Source organism: Oncorhynchus keta, unplaced genomic scaffold (genome assembly GCF_023373465.1).
Source record: "Oncorhynchus keta strain PuntledgeMale-10-30-2019 unplaced genomic scaffold, Oket_V2 Un_contig_16906_pilon_pilon, whole genome shotgun sequence".
In the NCBI taxonomy this organism is placed as follows: Eukaryota; Metazoa; Chordata; class Actinopteri; order Salmoniformes; family Salmonidae; genus Oncorhynchus; species Oncorhynchus keta.
In genome coordinates, this window is record NW_026280182.1 from 53 (window position 1) to 17,505 (window position 17,453).

Sequence of the window (17,453 nt, forward strand, 5' to 3'; positions counted from 1 at the left end):
TGACCACCACATCTTGCTGATTCCCTGATGAGAACTAAAAGAACCAGGGCTTCATGACTACAGGGGTCCATGTCACAGACTGAGGAACAAAACAGATGAGAACCCAAAGTTACGTACACTTTTGTACAATTGGCGACACTGATTAACAGCACAGATGGAAACTACACCTCCAGAGAGCTGCTCTGTTTACTGGACCCAATCACATTCCTTAATGTACCCCAGGATGAACACCACTGCCTCAATATTCACCTCACTACTCAAAGACAAAAGGCTCCAGAAAGGGGTTCTAATCAAACACTTTATTTCCAGATCCATAGTTTTTGAAAGACGTCTCAAGGGTTGCAGGTGTGACATCTTCTTCCATCTGTCGAGGAGCAAAGACATTTAATGAAGCCGTCAGCAAACTGACCAGCATTTAGATTAAAGGAAGACTGGCTCCCTAAAATCATGTATAGTACGCGAGTCACCTAGAACACAATTCATCACCAATAACTACAGATCTCAAGTAGCTCACCAGTTTGGAACCCCTAGTTGCAAGGGAAGACGTATTCTGTCTCAGCCTGGTCACCTGTAACCGCAAGACAGCTCCGTCTCAGTAAATGAAAACAAGTTGACCAAATGTTCCCCAGAAGAGGGGTTAGTAGAGTAACTTACTTGGCTGGTAGTAGTCATAGATCTTGACCACTGCTGGCTTTAGATTCTGTACTGGGAGCTCCTGTATGATGTCCAGGGTGATGCGGAAAGGAAGTAGTGATATCAGCTGTTGGGAGAAAAACAAACACACGGGTCATTAAATGATCGAAGCAGAAGTAACTGTACATCAAAATATATTATGTTTAAATGAAGCGCCATGTGAATGGTTTCAAACCGATAGATGGTTTTCACCTCACCTCTGTCAAGTACATTAACACATGGTCATCTTTGATATCAACACGATCCACTTGACTTGAACCCCTCAGCTGTGAAGACAAGTCATTGATATTGCATGAACAAAGAACCTTCATCCTTAAACAAAGGGACACAGATGAGGCAAGACATCCACGGATAAAGGTCCCAACAACTCACCCTCCCCAAAGAGTCTGGATCTGGAGAAAACCCAGAGAGCATTTTCAAATCCACTATAATCATATTGGTGGTGAGCTCCTTTCCATGATATCTGAGAAAGATGATTGACAACGGATTTTAATAATCAAATGCTTGGATTATTTTAGCCATAAAGACCAGATAAGCATTCTGACTGATCCAAGCCGAGGTACCAACGAGAAGGTCAATAACCTATACACAGGTATAACAAAACTAATTCATTTGGGTCAAACCCATTCTGCAGATCACACTCCAAGATGACACATTTAAAATAATTCATACAAATTTGTCCTTCATTCTTACAGAGACTGGAGCTTCAGCGTGACTCTGGGTCTCAAAGACTTCCTGTTGCAGTCCATCTCTGGAGTCACCTGGATACTGAGCGTTGTGCTTCTGGTAGGAGTAGGGACGTTGTAGCGGAGCACCACCTGGGATAGAGAAGAGGAAGTCAGGGAAACCATCCTGTCCGAATACAAACATTTTATGAGCCAGAAGAAACAGCTTCCCTGTAATGTGTATTAAAGTGCATCTTGCGCCACAGGACTGGAGCAGAGATGTGTATTCACTGACCTGCACTGAGGCACAAGCACTGCCCTGCACTTCAACGCTGTACTTCCCTTCTGTGTCCTGCAGCACCCTCTCCTGATACAGAAGCTTGTTGTTTTGGTTCACATGGAAGAGGCACCGGTCCCCACTGGGAGACCTTACCGTCACCGTGCTGGCTCCTCCTCTACTGAACACCCTGGTGGAGTAGAGAGCCAGGGCCTGGAGGGCCACCACCGTGTCCTAGACATGCACACCACAGGACAATCAGTTCAAAATGAAAAGAGACCATTTTAAAGGGTTGATTATTTTCCCTCACATTGAACAGTTGCTAAAGTGACTAAATCCCACCTATCCATTACGATGATGGTTTTTAGCTCTCAGTGGAAGTGAGCCTCACCAGGTTGACATGGAGAACACATGCCCTGTGGTCTGATACGAGTCAATGTTTGTACTAGTGCACTGTTTCAGACCACTGGTGTTTAGGAAGTATACCTGGGTGGAAGAGAAGCCTCCGTAGGCGCTTCTGCTGTCTCACCAGCCACCTGACGATGCGGGAGGCGTAGCCCAGGTCAGAGGTCGACCGGAGAAGAGGCAACTGAGGACGCCAGCAGAACGTAGAGCTGATCTCCACCTCCAGGGAGTGGTGAGGTCTCCGAGGAGACTGGGACCAGTGCAGGAGACCCTGAGGAGCACACACCAGAATAAGGACTCTTATTCACCCTAATACAGACTAACACAATACAAAAGTTCTGACCTCCCAAATTAATTTCCAAAACAATTTTAGGGTATTTTTTTCTTAACAATATTTTTAAATTATTAATTGTATTGGGCCCATCTGGAGTGCCAGATGGTTTGCACTTTTAGAGTACTCCATTATCCAGGCATGCTCAATCAAGGCAAGACAGCTACCAGGATATCGCTCACCCTCTTGAAATGAGATGGTGTCGAGGTGCTGCAGAAGCCGGGCCCGTGTCTCCATGTCACCCGCCAGGGTGAAGGTGTAGGCAGCAGAGCAGTAGCGTAGGTGTTGGACAAATCACTGGTGGAGTTCTTCAGGGCAAGACAAGCCGGTCCACAACAGGATCCTAGAGCACAGAATGACAGCAGCACATTGTGTCAGCCTGGTCCCAGATCAGTTTGACTGTTCCATTCAACTTGCTGTTCTGGGGCCTCAGGCAGTTCAAATTGTTGATCAGGGAACACTTTTGCTGACGAACGGGATTGTTTGTCCTTGTACATTTTATTACATTTGTAAAGGGTATAATTTGTATATGCAGAGGTCCCCTGCCAAAGAGGCATGGGCACCTAAAAATAAACACCAACAGATCTGGGACCAGACAACAGCACATTTCCTTCTCACTTTACAGTAGCATACAGAGCCTAATATCAGTAGCAACACACCTTAAGGGAACATTTTGCCATATGTTTAGTGAGAAAGTCCATATTGCAAATATACGGTCCCTTACTAGACTTCCGAAAAACGTTTCTAAAATTCACGGATCGGGCGCCGGGCCGTGCGGCAGGGCCGGATCTACCGGGAAGTCAAACAGATTCGGTTTCGCTTTATAAAATAATCCAATTTGCATTTTTCCACTGTCCCGGTAAATCCCACAAGAGGGCATAAGCAAATCAATTGCAAAAATGTACAAAACATCACGAATCACGTACTCTAAACGGAAAATATTTGGCCGAAACTTGTGAGTGTAGGTTTGGCATACGGGCAGTTGGCCAGACGCCATCTTGTTCCAGGGCCTCAACGGTTTGAGCCAGGCCATTTTTCTGGGAAGAAAGGTCCAAAATGAAAATAGAGCAATAATTTTTCCACTTCACGTCAAAGTCAAGGAGCCTCTGGTGTCAATAAAAAAAAGAACCAGCCATTTATCTATCGTCATTTAAGAGAAATCGTACAATGTCAAATTGGTGATGTTTTTTTTTTTTTTAAACAGTAACAGATCCAGTTGCAGGGTGTTCATACAAATCTTATTTAAAGCTGCGGAGCTCTGCGAGATTTGTGATTTCCTGAAATAACTCACAAAACCCTCCGTAAATAACTCAGGATTCTGTAAAGGCATACCCCAGTCAGGATATGAGTTTATTTATAGCTTCCTGTGCCAACCGGAAGTGCCTTAAATTGTGTCATATTGGCTGTTTCCAAGGGTTAAAAGGTCAGATCTTTCAAAACTTCATGTGTGATTAGGCAACCCCATGAACTGGAAATCAGTCATTTTTCCCATAAAATTTCAAAGAAAACTAAATCACACACAGCTTGGCAGGAGGGACCCATTGGGTGCGTAGAGACAGTGCCTGTATTAGTTAACCTTGTTGGAACTTTAAAAGAAACGTCAAACCCAAAATCTGTTCTGGACCTCAGGTCGATGGTGAGTGCGTGGTGAGTTACGTGGCTCCCTCGGACCGAGAAACAGCCTCGTACATTTGCAATGACTTCAATTCATTTTGACCATCACGAAAATGACAACATTTAGAAATGTCCCAGAGTCGCAGACTAGGTGCATTGCGACCGCCTCGGCCCATAGACTGACCCCGTGGCAAGGCATGGGGGAAAAAAGTGTATTTTCAGCACCAATTAGAGTCTTGCTCTGGCACCAAATGACCTATCGAGCCAAAACTTGGGATTCAGGTTGCCTCAGCTAGGCCTACACATAACATCAGAACTGACCCGCAGCTGGAACGCAACTACGTTTTTATTATGGTTTGAATAGAAGGAGTTGTGAATTTTGGGCCAGCTCTGTAGTATGTGATAGTTGGCTACTAAACAAATGATATCAATTGACTGATGGACAGTGACTTGCTGGTGACTATTGTCCAGTTGCAATATATTTAAACAGTGAGGTACCAGAATCACTGCCCAGCCATCAATTTCGCATTCCTGCAAGATTTTATAGCATGACAAATTCGTGATGGTAAATGCCCATTGAACCATATTGCAAATGCACAGTGAATTTGCAAAAGTGAGAAAACATAAACCAATGAACATAAAGAAAACACAACGAGCGATCAATGCCCGGCCATCCTGTGTTCATCAGGCCAGTCAATTTGGCATTTCTGCAGGATTTTTGAGCATGTCAAATTTCTTATGGCATTTGGCCCCAAAAATAGTTACTTTTGACTCCTATGAAATCACATTGCAAATGGACAAAACATATGCACAAGTAAAAAATAAATAATGACTAAAGTATGTTGATGAAGTTCTTATACGTGTGTAGACACAAATCAAAAAGAATTTCAAAAAACAGTCCAGAAAGCATTTTAGGGGGTTGCTAGGTTTTTGCATTTTTTTTTCACTTTTTAAAATGTTGCTTTTTGATGACGTTCATTTGCAATATGAAACCACAGGAGCGCGCCGCCACCTGCTGATTTTCAAAGTGTTACACCTGGCATTTGCCATATGGCATTGCAATCAACTTTGAACAAAACGACGAGAATTGAGTGATATGGTTTTGTCCAGTGCCAATGACTTCCCATTCATTTTGTCCATTTCAGGGGTGTTCCCTTACATCTAAGCCCATTCTTCGTTATTTCATAGGCTACTAGCAGAGAAATTACTCACTACGTCAGAGAAGCTGTAAATGACAGTTGATGTGAAGACAGATTTCATACAGGAGGCTGAATGAGTTGCCTGTAATGACGGTGTGAGAGAGAAATGAATGGTCCCATGGAGGAAGCTACTACCGCCACGGACATGTTGAGCTCCAGCATTGAAGCAGTGATGTAAGTCAGTGTGACTTCATCCGTCACTCCACCTCAGGAAAACAATGTCACGACACTAGCCTGTTGAAATCAAACTATGGCCGGTCTGACTAAACAGACAACTAGTTTATTAGCAATACAAATACCTTCATTCGGTTGTTCAAGAGCTTCCTGGGAAGTTCTGAAACAGCCATGTTGGCCTTGTTAGACGTTCCAACCAAGTCTTGGATTGCTCCATCGTTGCCGGGTCAACATAGATGAAAGACTGGGCTTTGCCAAAGGATCTCAAGACAAAAGCAGTCAGCCTGAAGAAATAAGTGGGATTCATTTAAAAGCCCTGACATCACACGTCGCTGTCCTATCCATTGTCTCCATGCCAGAGATGCCATTTGATTGGCTGTAATATGTCATTGAAACTACCAGTAGGTTAAAAACAAGCCACACCACCAGGTGTTCCCAAGCCTTGTCCAACGCAGCTGTGCACGCACCGGCCGGCATTCTGTAGTTCAGCTGCCTTTGGTAACCTGCCGACATCAACGGTGACCCGTCACCGTTGACTATTCCCAGAGTTGTGCCCCAAATGGCTCCCTCAACCCCGTTCATGGAGAGCTACCCTCCAACCAAGTTGGAATTAACCCCATTCAACCGGCTAATTATTAGAAGGAGAGTGATTAGGCGGAGGAAACCTACATACAGGACATAACAGCGAATGGAAGGAATCGGGTGCTTTGAGACAGTGTCAATATTCTACCATCAAATGACAGTAGAAAACCATGTGTTGGGTCATGATGCAGACATTGATATCATCTGTTATGAAGCCCCCGCCGTCACCATGACAGCAGGGTACATCGTGGAGAAACACTAAATAAAACAAAATCCTTCTAATTGGACAAATCCAGCCCGGTTTGTGGATTTGGCATCTAATAGACAGTAGATTTTAAGGGACTCTCCTACCACTAGTGAGGAATCGGTGGCCTTTTCTAGGATGGCTGGCGTGAGCTGCTCTGTGTTCCTCAGGTACTCCAGGATGTAGATATTGGGGGAGAGCAGGGCCATATTCTGCTCTACTACATACGGCATCTGCAACAGTCCATCCAGGTTGTTGAGGTCCGACCCAGATGTCCTCTGAGAAACAAGGACTTCCTTACAGCAAACAGCAGCATCGTCACTGAGAAGGGTCGCCTTCCCACCACTACACAATGGTGCCATTTTACCCACAGAACTGAGAGGGGAAATCCTAGCAGAGCCAGCCACCACATTCTGGGAAGTTGCAGTTCCACCCCTCCTCCGTCAGAGCTTCTCCTGTGGACACAAAGAGAGCTGAATGAAGATGATCACGCCAACCACCGTGAACATTCAACGTTGATTCATTACTGACCAGTAGGACACAGCAACCAGTTGTAGGTGTGGCTCTTCTCTGTTCCCTCAGCCTGGAGGAGAGAGGGATTCATTTCAGAGGCAGTATCTGTGCTATCAACTGTAGTTCTCCCACAGCAGTAGACTACATACCTTCACCAGCAGGCTCCGTGTGACTGTGTCAACGCGTCCTCTCTCCGGTACGTTCACAACCCCATTGTCACACGCAGTCTGGGACTGGACAGCCTCCGCACTAACAGACACGTTCAAAACCCCTACACACAGTACAGGTTACACAACATCCAATACGGTGACAGTACACAACTCAGGTTGACATCCATTCTGCCGTTTGAACAGATGAAGACTAACCCAGGACAGAGGGGGCCATTGTCCAACTGAAGGTCTTTCGTCCATTGGCACACAAGCACGAGGAGTCCTGGACATCACGCAAGGGTGTGAGAGTGTAGTCTGAGGAAAGAGCTGGAGTCACAGAAACCTGCCAAAGAGGAACACGGCGTAAGATAACAATACAACTCAAGAAACCATCCTGGTGCAGTGTCGTACCATGATGCACTTGGAGAGGTAGTTAAACACAGTGGCCTTCAGCTCAAAGTGCTCTCCCCGGATGACTGAGTAGGGCAGGGTGAGCTCCAGCATGAAGGCTGAAGACCGTGAGCTCCACCAGAGGAGCCAGGACCGAAGCCACTGGGGGCCAGGGAGAAGACTCCTCAGTCTCCCAGGTGATGTGGTGGTTCAGATCAGGGGGTGGGACATCTAGAGATCCAGACTCTGGAATATATGAGGTCAGAGTTCAAACAGAGGTTTACTGTATGAGCAATAGAGAAGGACTAATTGCAACACAGTTTGTTGTTACAAATGCATTTAAGCTTTATCTAACCAAAGGACACCCATTGACGTCAAAGGTCTTTCCTCAGTTTACAGAGGTTCAGGTCTAATCACACCACTACTGTTTGGATATGAGGCAAGAGCTAAGAGGGCTTTCACCAGAGGTCGGCCTCACTCCCGCAGAGCACTTTACCCAACTTCCACAAGGTCCCAAACCATGTCTCGGGAAGAATGGACGGACCTCAGATGGGTAGGAGGTGGAGCGGCAAATCCACCAGCCACAGCCATTTCAAGTCTAGGACCCGCTGATCCAGGCCTAGCCATTGGGCTGTAGCTTCTACCGACACAAAACATGGCCATTAGTGTCAAGTTAAAAATAGACTGAATGCTACTGGGCTCAGTGAGTGCATGCGGTGTTTAGACCAGTTTAACCAGGCTTTGTTATTCTAGCAAAGGTCATCCATAACCCAAGATTCATTAGACTTGGCAATGAGAATAAGGGTTGGTCCAGGACATCTCACCATAGGAGCGATAGTACTGGTTCCCTGGTAACTGAGGCAGGAAGGTACTCTTATATCCAGGTTAGTCGCTAGCTTCAATCCCAGTGTCTGAAAAAGCTAGAACCAATTTTTAGTAATAAAAAGTCTGTTTGTCATTCTATTAAGTTTAACAGTGTAAGATTAACACATTGTAACAGTATGGTGACTGATTCATCAAGTTGAGAAAACAGGGCAGGAAATATTTACCTGAAAAACTGCCATATGATCGTTTGTCTGCTCAGGCGGTCCATATGGGTGTGGTATTATGGATCTCCTTGGTCTAACGCGTAAACACGCTACCGGATCTTCAAGCTCGTAGGGAATATAGGTCGTCTCCTTGACCGGTAACAAATCAAATATCTGGAAAGGGACAACAGGGAGGTGTGAAATTACCAAACAGAACAGACCGAAACGACTACTTGGGGAAACACTCCATTTTGTTGTCCATTGCTAAAACGTTTAGAAAGTTGTCCCATCAACAAGGAGGTGCTTTCCAGTTACTGAGAGACAATAGAAAGTGGGCCTCAAGCCAGAGAATGAGTCCCATCACATTTGATAAAAGCTCCCAACAGTGAACAGATCCACTCCATGTCTGCTGTAGTCACTGGTTGTAATTCCCAGCACCACCAAAACAGTAGGTACGGTGGTACCACCGCTGTTCACTTCAGTGAGCCGTGTTACCTTGTCAGCATCCAGCCTCTTCCCTGGCTCCATGACGCCAACACTCTGGTCAACAGCACCGAGGCCACAGAGGGAACCGGGCCGGGCCGAGGAAGATGCAGGGTGTTCTCCTCCTGGGACAGCGTTGGAGGAGAACTCCACCGACACCTGGCAGACACAGATACCATTACTCAGGTATGATACAGTCTGCATGGAAATACTGACACCTTTCATAAAGGGACAACAATGTTTGTGATATACAGTTACTGGGGATATGCCAGACTCCTCCACACCTTGTTCCTGAAGCATTTTCAGTGGGGAAGTTCATGCTGTGGCGAGTGACAGTCTCACTGGGAGCATACTGTACACCAGGAGCTGAACCACCGGCGCCATCTCTGGGACCTGCCAACGTCAAGGTAGCGTCACCCTCAGCCACTGCAACGCAAGAGCAGGTCACTCATTAAGCACCTTCCAGAATGTTCAGAATCACTTAATGAAACTCACTCACAGGACTGTCCTGCTGCACAGTAACATTGATGTGTGTCATGCTTTGAACTATGACCCCTCTGGACAAGGCCTGGAGGGAAAGGGAAACAGTTCTCAGCAACAGAGTGGAGACGTTGCAACCTGGACTCACGGGTAGACGTAACACGGTTAACAAATCCAGGACTCAATTAGCATGATACGTTAGCACCTATTCATTGTGGATGCCCATCATCCCATTTTCTATAAATTTTGATAAATGTATATTAATTCCAATTTTAAATATGCAATGAGCCAAGGTTACGGTGGTTGATTAGGACTATTGGTGTAGTTTAGGAACATCCTTCCTATGAAAGTGTGTCAAAAGGAGTGCAAACAGGAAATATGTGCTATTTGAGAGGCACCATGGGTTTGCAGGTTGTTCCTGGTTCTCACCAGGTAGAGGACAGCCACAGAGCCTTTGGACAGTCTCCCTACGATGGCATAGCGGATGGTGATCGACACACCCACACGCCAGTGGTTTCTCCACCTTCTGAATAGCCAGGGGAGCTGGACGGTTTAATGTCAGCGGGCTGGATCAGCGAGAGTAGGTGTTGCCCTCTGTTGAAATAGGGGACCCTGTATCCTGGGTACTCCACTTGTGGGGTGTCGCTCACCTGGAAAGGAACAGTAACTAAAGGCCCAATCCTAAATCAACCCTAGAACCAAGTCTATATACAGTGGAGTCTGAGGGATGACAGGAAGCAATATGGTAACAGATCACCTTACTTCCACCTAGCCTGTTAAGGTCATGACCTCTGGGCATCGTTTCCCCAACAGTCCTGGGGACCCCAAGCGGTGCACGTTTCGGTTGCCCCGTCACAGGAATGTCATAATTCCTATATGCGTTCATTAATTAAATGCACTCTGTTTAAGAATTTGTAAGATTCTTATTTGTATAAAAGACCAGTCTTATCAAAATTAGATGATAGTATTTATTCTCGGAGCTCACTGCCATGAAACCACAAACAGTTTATATACTAAATATGTAGGTTATAAAATGTCTTTCCTCCTATGACCAGGAAAGAACAGGTTCAAAAGTTGATTCCAACCCACTAGCTCACTCACTTATCCAGATTAACTTCTGGAATCTTCACCTTCATCCATCACCATTTAGAAGACTTTTCCATTATCTGGAACTCTCCATCTTATCTAAACATCCCAGAGCTAAGTTGAGTCGGTTCAACCGTAGGTTAACGACCCTTTTGCTTGCTTAAAAAGCCACAATCCTTCCTTATGAATTGACATTATTAATTAGATATACTCTTTATTATAAGTTTAACTAGTTATAGTTCTATTTAAAATGTAGATATTGTTTAGTCCCAGACACTGGCATAGAATATAAAGTCTCTCAAACCTAGAAGGAATCATACTTACTACGAGGTTAATATTCTCTTTGGGCAGACTGGTTGTGTTGACGGAGAACCTGGCAATACCACGACTGTCCGTGGTTAGGTTCTGTAGTCGTAGATATGAGGACCAGCCTTTCTCCTCGAACAGGTAGACTAACATGTCAGAGATGGGTGTGTTGTTATATCCAACAGCATTTATCTGAAGAAAAAGGGGGGTGTTGTATGAATGAAGTGACACCACATACTGGTAGTTCAGGAAGCAGGACAAACCAAGCATCCACAATGCAACAGGAACACCATTTGGACTTACCTTGCCTTCGATAATTGATCCATGCTCATAGATTTGGGGCGTGTCAACAAATGTGAATTCTCCAATCACATAGGACAGTTCTACATTTTTTTCCTCAGACAGTGTAATACCTGTCAAATGAAAACAAATATAGTTTTATTTCACAATACAGAAACAGCTTCCATTAAAACAGCATTACACAACACCTGCTGCAGCACCAACGGTCAAAAAGCCCTTTCTTACAAAACCTTGAGCCAACGCAGAGTAACCCAAACTCAGTTCTGGGACCCCTGGGTGCACCTTGTAGTTCTTGCCCTGGCACTCCAGCGATTCAAATCAAAACCTACATTCTGAGATGAATATTTCAGTCAGCTGTGTAGCGCTCGGGCAAAAACCAAAACTCAGGGGGAACCCCAGGACAGTTAGGAACCTGATCACAATTAAACAGGCAACAGTTACGTCGCCATCAGCTGAAGTGAAATGAAGGGTTTGTAGTCCAACAACATGATGCATCTCATAATGATTGTGATGAGGACTTGCCTGTCCCCTCCTCCTGTACTTCTGCATGGAAACTAAACACGTCTCCAAGCAATTTCTCTCCTGCATTCTTTGTGAAAAGTGCCATGTTGAAGACACAAGAAGCACAGCCAGTATGGTCCATCTAGGAAAAAGCAAACAGAACCACACATAAAAACACATTTAAATCCCATTCAAATGTAACATGTTTGTAAAACAGCACTACTCGTTTTAGGAAAGCATACAGACCTCTATTGACTCTTTGTGGCATGGAGGTGTGTAATCAGGAACTCCCTTGTGGATTTCGCTCATCAATTGTTATTGGTATCACTGCATTGTCCACCAAAGGTCGGCACAACTTGACCCTGCTTTACCAGGTACAGGCTGCCCATACGTGTATCTGATTTCAATTCACAACAAGACAAGTGTCAACTTCCTACATCCAGTTACCATATTAAAACATAAGACCTAAAGGCTTGAAGTCAGGCGTTTAACACGGTCAATGAATCTGGACCTGTATTCATAGAGCCTCAGAACGGGATCAGTTTTAACTATAGATCATAATGAACAAGGTCACATGTCAGGCTGGGACCTGATCCTAGAACTGCCATCCTAATTTGAGATGCTTTATGACCGAAGAACCAGCTGTTCATGTAAATGCCACTAACAAATCTCAGGGATCCTAGCAGCAGTTTAAGACTTGCGCAGTAGCACTATAGGTCTTCAATTAGCATGGGTCATTAATGCAGACCACATGCATATTTAAGGACTTTTAGATTTAAATAAGTGTATTTGAGTATCCTCAAATGCATACATTTCCAAGTGTATTATCAAATGAAGCTACAGTACTAGCAGAGGCTGCTGCCTACAGACTTGACATCATTGGAATACTAGTCACTAGTAATGCTTACATACCTTGCATTACTCATCTCATATGTTTATATTGTATTCTATACCTCTGACATTGATCACCTAGATCACTGTAAATAAAATACTTCTAATAGTAATTCAACCCAGGTCTGCCTTCACGTAATGAGAATTAATGACGTGTAGTGGAGTTACACATCACCTTGTAACTACAGTACATTGCAAATCCCCAATAGTGTTCTCACTCTGCACACACTTTCACTTCATACTCTTCTTGAACAACGCTGATCTTGTCAGTGAGGTTCATTTTGATCTCAAACTTGGGCAAAACTACAGATAAAAAGAACAGCAGTCAACTCCACAACGTTCCAGGATTGTGATGCATTGATGCAACATTACCGAGCATGAAAAAGAGAAACTCAACCTACCATACTGTTCTACCTTGAAGTTGTGGTAGATTTTCTCTTCACCAATCCACACTACAATGGTATAGGATCCTACAGGTGCTTCAGAGTTCAGGGGTGAGAAAGCTGCAGAATGTTGCCACTGGATGTAGTGTTAACCACTGTCCAATCCGGTTGTGATTAACATCCTGTTGGTTCATAGGAAGGGGCATGTTCAGCAGGACACGACGTTGTGGAAAGTTCACAACGGTATACAGGACAAGGAGTCAGTTCTATCTGCAACATTCATCTACTGAAGAGGGCCCAGATTACACACAACGCTGATTGGAAGTATCTTCTACAGTAGGTGGATATGAGGACCTAGCTAGCAGGGGAGTCATAATGCTGCAGTCTTTACACAGACAGTCAACATAAAGTTACACCAACAAGGATCTTACCTCAAGTTCCACAATGTTGTACTGTGAAGGGCAAAGACAAGAGATGGAGTCATGTTTCATTAAGAACTCCAATGCCAAAACAGAGCATAGCCGTCTACAGCTACTAGACAGGTGATTGGCTTGGTCACTTAACGTAAACATCACATGTAGCATTTGCAATTCAATCTCGGGAAAGATGATCCCATACATTCCAATCTGACCTATATGAAAGGAAGCCTCATGTCCTGGCTGGTTGATTGCTGTACATAATACCAGACTGCTATGTCCATCACAGTAGTGTGACACTTCTGCATCGTGGATTGAAATAGTAGAGACTGAACTAAAATACTATTGTCAAACGTATATTTTCAACTCACCAGCTGATTGACGGGGCTAAAATGGGTATCCAAGGTGACGACTCTAAAAAGCACTGTAAACAGCCAACGACAAACACAATGAGAATATTAGAAGCAGAATTTCAGGCAACTTTCTCAATTCCAAGGATTCCCAGAAATACTGGTTGAGGATTTCCAGCCTGATTCCAGTGTACATATCCTGATTGAACCCAGGGGGATTTACTGCATCTGCACCACATTCCTGAACAACGAGGCTCTTCAGATGTCTACCGTTTCTCTCTACAATCCTCATAAGCCACGCATGACGTTAGAACAGACTGGGGAAGAGCATTGCCAGCAATGATGGTGTTCTTTTCTACACAATTATTGCCCAATGCATTTCAAACAATACTTCCTTCAGATTTCAGTCCGACAGTACTTCATTGTAATACTGTTATGGCCTCAAATAAACAAAGGGAGCACGGTGGAGTCGTGGATAACTGTTGATGTCAAAGTGGGGTCAGGGGCCCAAAAGGTCAAAGCCCCGGAGTAAACCATTACAGAACATTGGCCCGTTTCTTAGCAACCAGACTAAAGGTGTACCGGCTCTAACATTACCCGTTTGTCCTGGGTTGTAGATTGGTTTGTCCGTTTGGATGAACGTCATGGGGCTGTAGGGTTTGATCATGACCCTTCTCTCCTCTGTTGATAGGAATGTTTCTCCTCGAACCTCCACCTTAAAGTTCTGCACTTCGTCGCTCTTCACACTAGGCGCCTGTCAGGGACGGAAACGGGGCAACGCCGGTGAACAAACGGACCGATAACATAGGACATTCAAATGTGGTGCCGTGTGGCCCAGTTGGTAAGAGCCACTAGCCACTTCAAGGTAGAGGGATCCCATTATGCATTCAGCCTACTGTAAGTTACATATAGAAATGGTCTCAATAGTATATACTAGCATTCAATCAAAACCTGGTACAAATTGGAAGAAAAGTTCTAGTAGGCCACCACTGACATTTGCCATAAAACAAGCTGGCATTGCACAAAGAACCTAAGCGATGCATCAAAGCTGAGCAGTACAGTCCACTCTTAATGGAATGGTTCTGAAAGTCCACCAGTGCTGGGCTGACCTGAAACTGGAAACAGCGGTGAAACTCTTGGTCAGAACTCTGGTGGAGAAGTCTCTTGTTCTGCCCGTCGGCCATCAGAGATACGGTCATGACCAGGGTCTCGTTGGGCTGCAGAAGGCTGGCACAAAGCTTGGCCTCTGAGCCTGCCTGGATCACTGCAGGAACGGCTACCATGTAAACCCTACAGAGAACACACCCGGCAACAGGAAAATCAGTACATCTCTAAACCCAAAGCCAGTTGAAATATACAAGAGGGGATAAAGATCTGCAGAAAGGATAGGTGAAAAATTGCTCTGACAAGTCTGATCACTAAATTCTAACTGCAGATGGACTTACGGTCTTGGAGTCTCTTGACAGACACAACGCCAGTGAATGCAGGCAAAGAGTATCCATCTCCAAACCTGAAGCCCAGGAAGAACCATGACTAAAGGAGAAAAATAAACCACCAAGTCTGTTATGACCCAGTATTCCTACTGCACAGTATACAGGTTGTGTCTAGATGGGATCCAGATTGTCAATTGACTTCACCTATAAGGTTAGAGCTTCCACAGCAGGTTAGGAGATATAGGTTAAGGGTTGGCTAATAAAATACAATTCTACAGAAGGGGGTGAGAGACCAAACAATTGAATTTAAAATTCTTTCCTGGGCACTGCAAACCATGCACTCCATATCAGAAGCATCGACCCACTGACATACCACCAGACAGGGAGAAGCTTCCCAAACAGGTCTCAGACCATTTTGTACGCGAAAACCAAGTATGATATATTAATTACATTTTATATGTATTACATTTGTGGATGTCCATCCATTTCATATGATGTTAAAATAGACATCTTACAAATTCCAATTTGTTGTGGCCAACATGAACTAGGTAGCTAACATTAGGAGTAAAGGTGGTTAGCATGTTGGCTAACCTTAACCCTTTTAGCTAACTAGATGATGAAGTTGCTTATTACCCAAAATGTTATACGGCAGTTTTACTACACCCACCCCTCCACCCTTTTGGTTATTGTAGCTGTCAGTCTTCTGTAAAAATACCAAACTTAACATTTCATACAGATTTCAGCCTGTCAGATTTACATTTACTATGTTACATATAGTTCATGAGACCAGGCTGCAGACACAGGTCGGTAAAAAAGGCTCAATTGCATGTAGGTTACTGTTTTACTTCTAAACAGAGTTACAATATATCGGGCGAGAAACTGGGCACCAAACACAGATTGCAAAAGTGTAACGTGCACTAGGAGACAGTATTATGTTGCTAAACCCTTTTGGATTGCATTTGGTATAGCCTGTAAAAGACCAGATGCAAGTAACATTTAAAAACTATTGTTTTGGGTATATGATTGCAACACAAGTTGCTAGAACACCTGTGCACTAGGCATACTCACCGCAGCGGGTTGTTTGTGGACTCTGAAAGTAAACATCCCCGTCGGTCATGTCCCCATAAATATCCTTAGTTCCGGACTTTTTCCCCTTCTAATTACTAAGCGCTCGCACCTGCTGGATATTCAGGGAGTTCGATTAGACTGAACGTCCATTTCAAATGCTCGATCATATTGTCAACAAGGCAGCATGTTGATTACCTCAACTAACATGTGGACTCGGTACCGGTGCCCCTGTATATAGCCTCGTTATTGTTATTCTTATTGTGTTACTGTTTATTTTAGTCTCAATATTTTCCTTTGAACTGCACTGTTGGTTAAGGGGCTTTCTTGTAAGTAAGCATTTCACGGAAAAGTCTACACCTTGTATTCGCGCATATGACAAATAACATTTGATTTGACCTACACGTTTGTTTTGAGATGGCTTTAAAGGGGCACCTGGCTCATGCTCCAGAGGCATCCCGGACAATCCTTCCACCGGGGTAAAGCAGTGACAGATCATTTAATCCCCTCTTATCACAGCCATTGAACTCTGTAACTGTTTTAAAGTCACCATTGGCCTCATGGTAAAATCCCTGAGCAGTTTCCCTTCCTCTCTGGCAACTGAGTTGGGAAGGACGCCTGTATCTTGTAGTGACTGGGTGTATCGACACACCATCCAAAGTGTAATTAATAACTTAATGTTGAAAGAGATATTCAATATCTGCTGTTAATTTTACCATCTACCAACTCATCCGCTCTACTTTGTGAGACATTGGAAAAGCTCCCTAGTTTTTTGTGGATGAATCTGTGTTTGAAATTCACTGCTCGACTGAGGGACTGATAGAGGAAAATATAGTTTAGATGATCAAATGTATACTTTAATGATTATAACCATTCATGCTAATACTATATTTGTTATGATCTGAAAAGTATGGGTTCTTAATTGTACTGTTACTGAAAAAATGTAAGCAGAAATGAATTGTGTCTGTGTCTCCTGGGAAAGTTTTGAAGCAGGGATAAGATAGTACTTCAAAAACAGATAAGAATGTTTTGCTGGATTCCATTAGCAGAGAGAAGTATATCCTTTAGGCAGGTTGGAATGTAGTTTATGAGGGGAGTGGAACTGTCTCCAGGACTGAATACTGCGCCATTGTACGGCTGGGAGAGGGGGGTAACTGATGACGTCATTTTATGTCTTCTTCAGATTTAAAATGTAATGTTCTTTGTATTTTGGGTCAGTACTCATCAAGAATAAATGCTGAACTTGTTTTTTTAAGACTGGTCTCTTTGTTAATTCATGCAAATGATAAACTTACAACTTATCATGAATTAGAAATGAGTGCGAATTCTGATTGGCTTTGGCAATAAAACATAAGGGAATTTAAAAAATTCCTCTATCAGGGACCTTACAGATAATTCTATGTGTGTTGTACAGAGATGAGGTAGTCGTTACTGCACATGATGATGATGATGAGGTAGTCAGTTACTGTGTCTTTCCTACCCCCCTCCCCTCCAG

At 44.0% G+C, this 17,453-nt stretch overlaps 1 pseudogene across 1 annotated transcript; it reads right to left on the minus strand.

Moving 5' to 3' along the window:
• Nucleotides 1-284: 284 nt before the first annotated feature.
• On the minus strand, nt 285-15,995 carry LOC118380929 (alpha-2-macroglobulin-like; annotated as a pseudogene). Its single transcript, XR_008103240.1, has 36 exons — nt 15,962-15,995; nt 14,906-14,993; nt 14,570-14,750; nt 14,058-14,214; nt 13,482-13,534; nt 13,126-13,146; nt 12,713-12,876; nt 12,530-12,614; nt 11,667-11,817; nt 11,442-11,562; nt 10,923-11,032; nt 10,638-10,811; nt 9,728-9,877; nt 9,247-9,315; nt 9,090-9,140; nt 8,760-8,906; nt 8,379-8,438; nt 8,061-8,091; nt 7,258-7,482; nt 7,063-7,189; nt 6,847-6,968; nt 6,716-6,767; nt 6,552-6,639; nt 6,306-6,462; nt 5,785-5,876; nt 5,484-5,642; nt 5,320-5,390; nt 2,553-2,714; nt 2,122-2,312; nt 1,654-1,869; nt 1,387-1,511; nt 1,066-1,156; nt 891-959; nt 655-760; nt 515-568; nt 285-364 (listed from the first exon to the last, which is right to left on the minus strand). The product of XR_008103240.1 is annotated as an alpha-2-macroglobulin-like (transcript).
• Nucleotides 15,996-17,453: the final 1,458 nt, after the last annotated feature.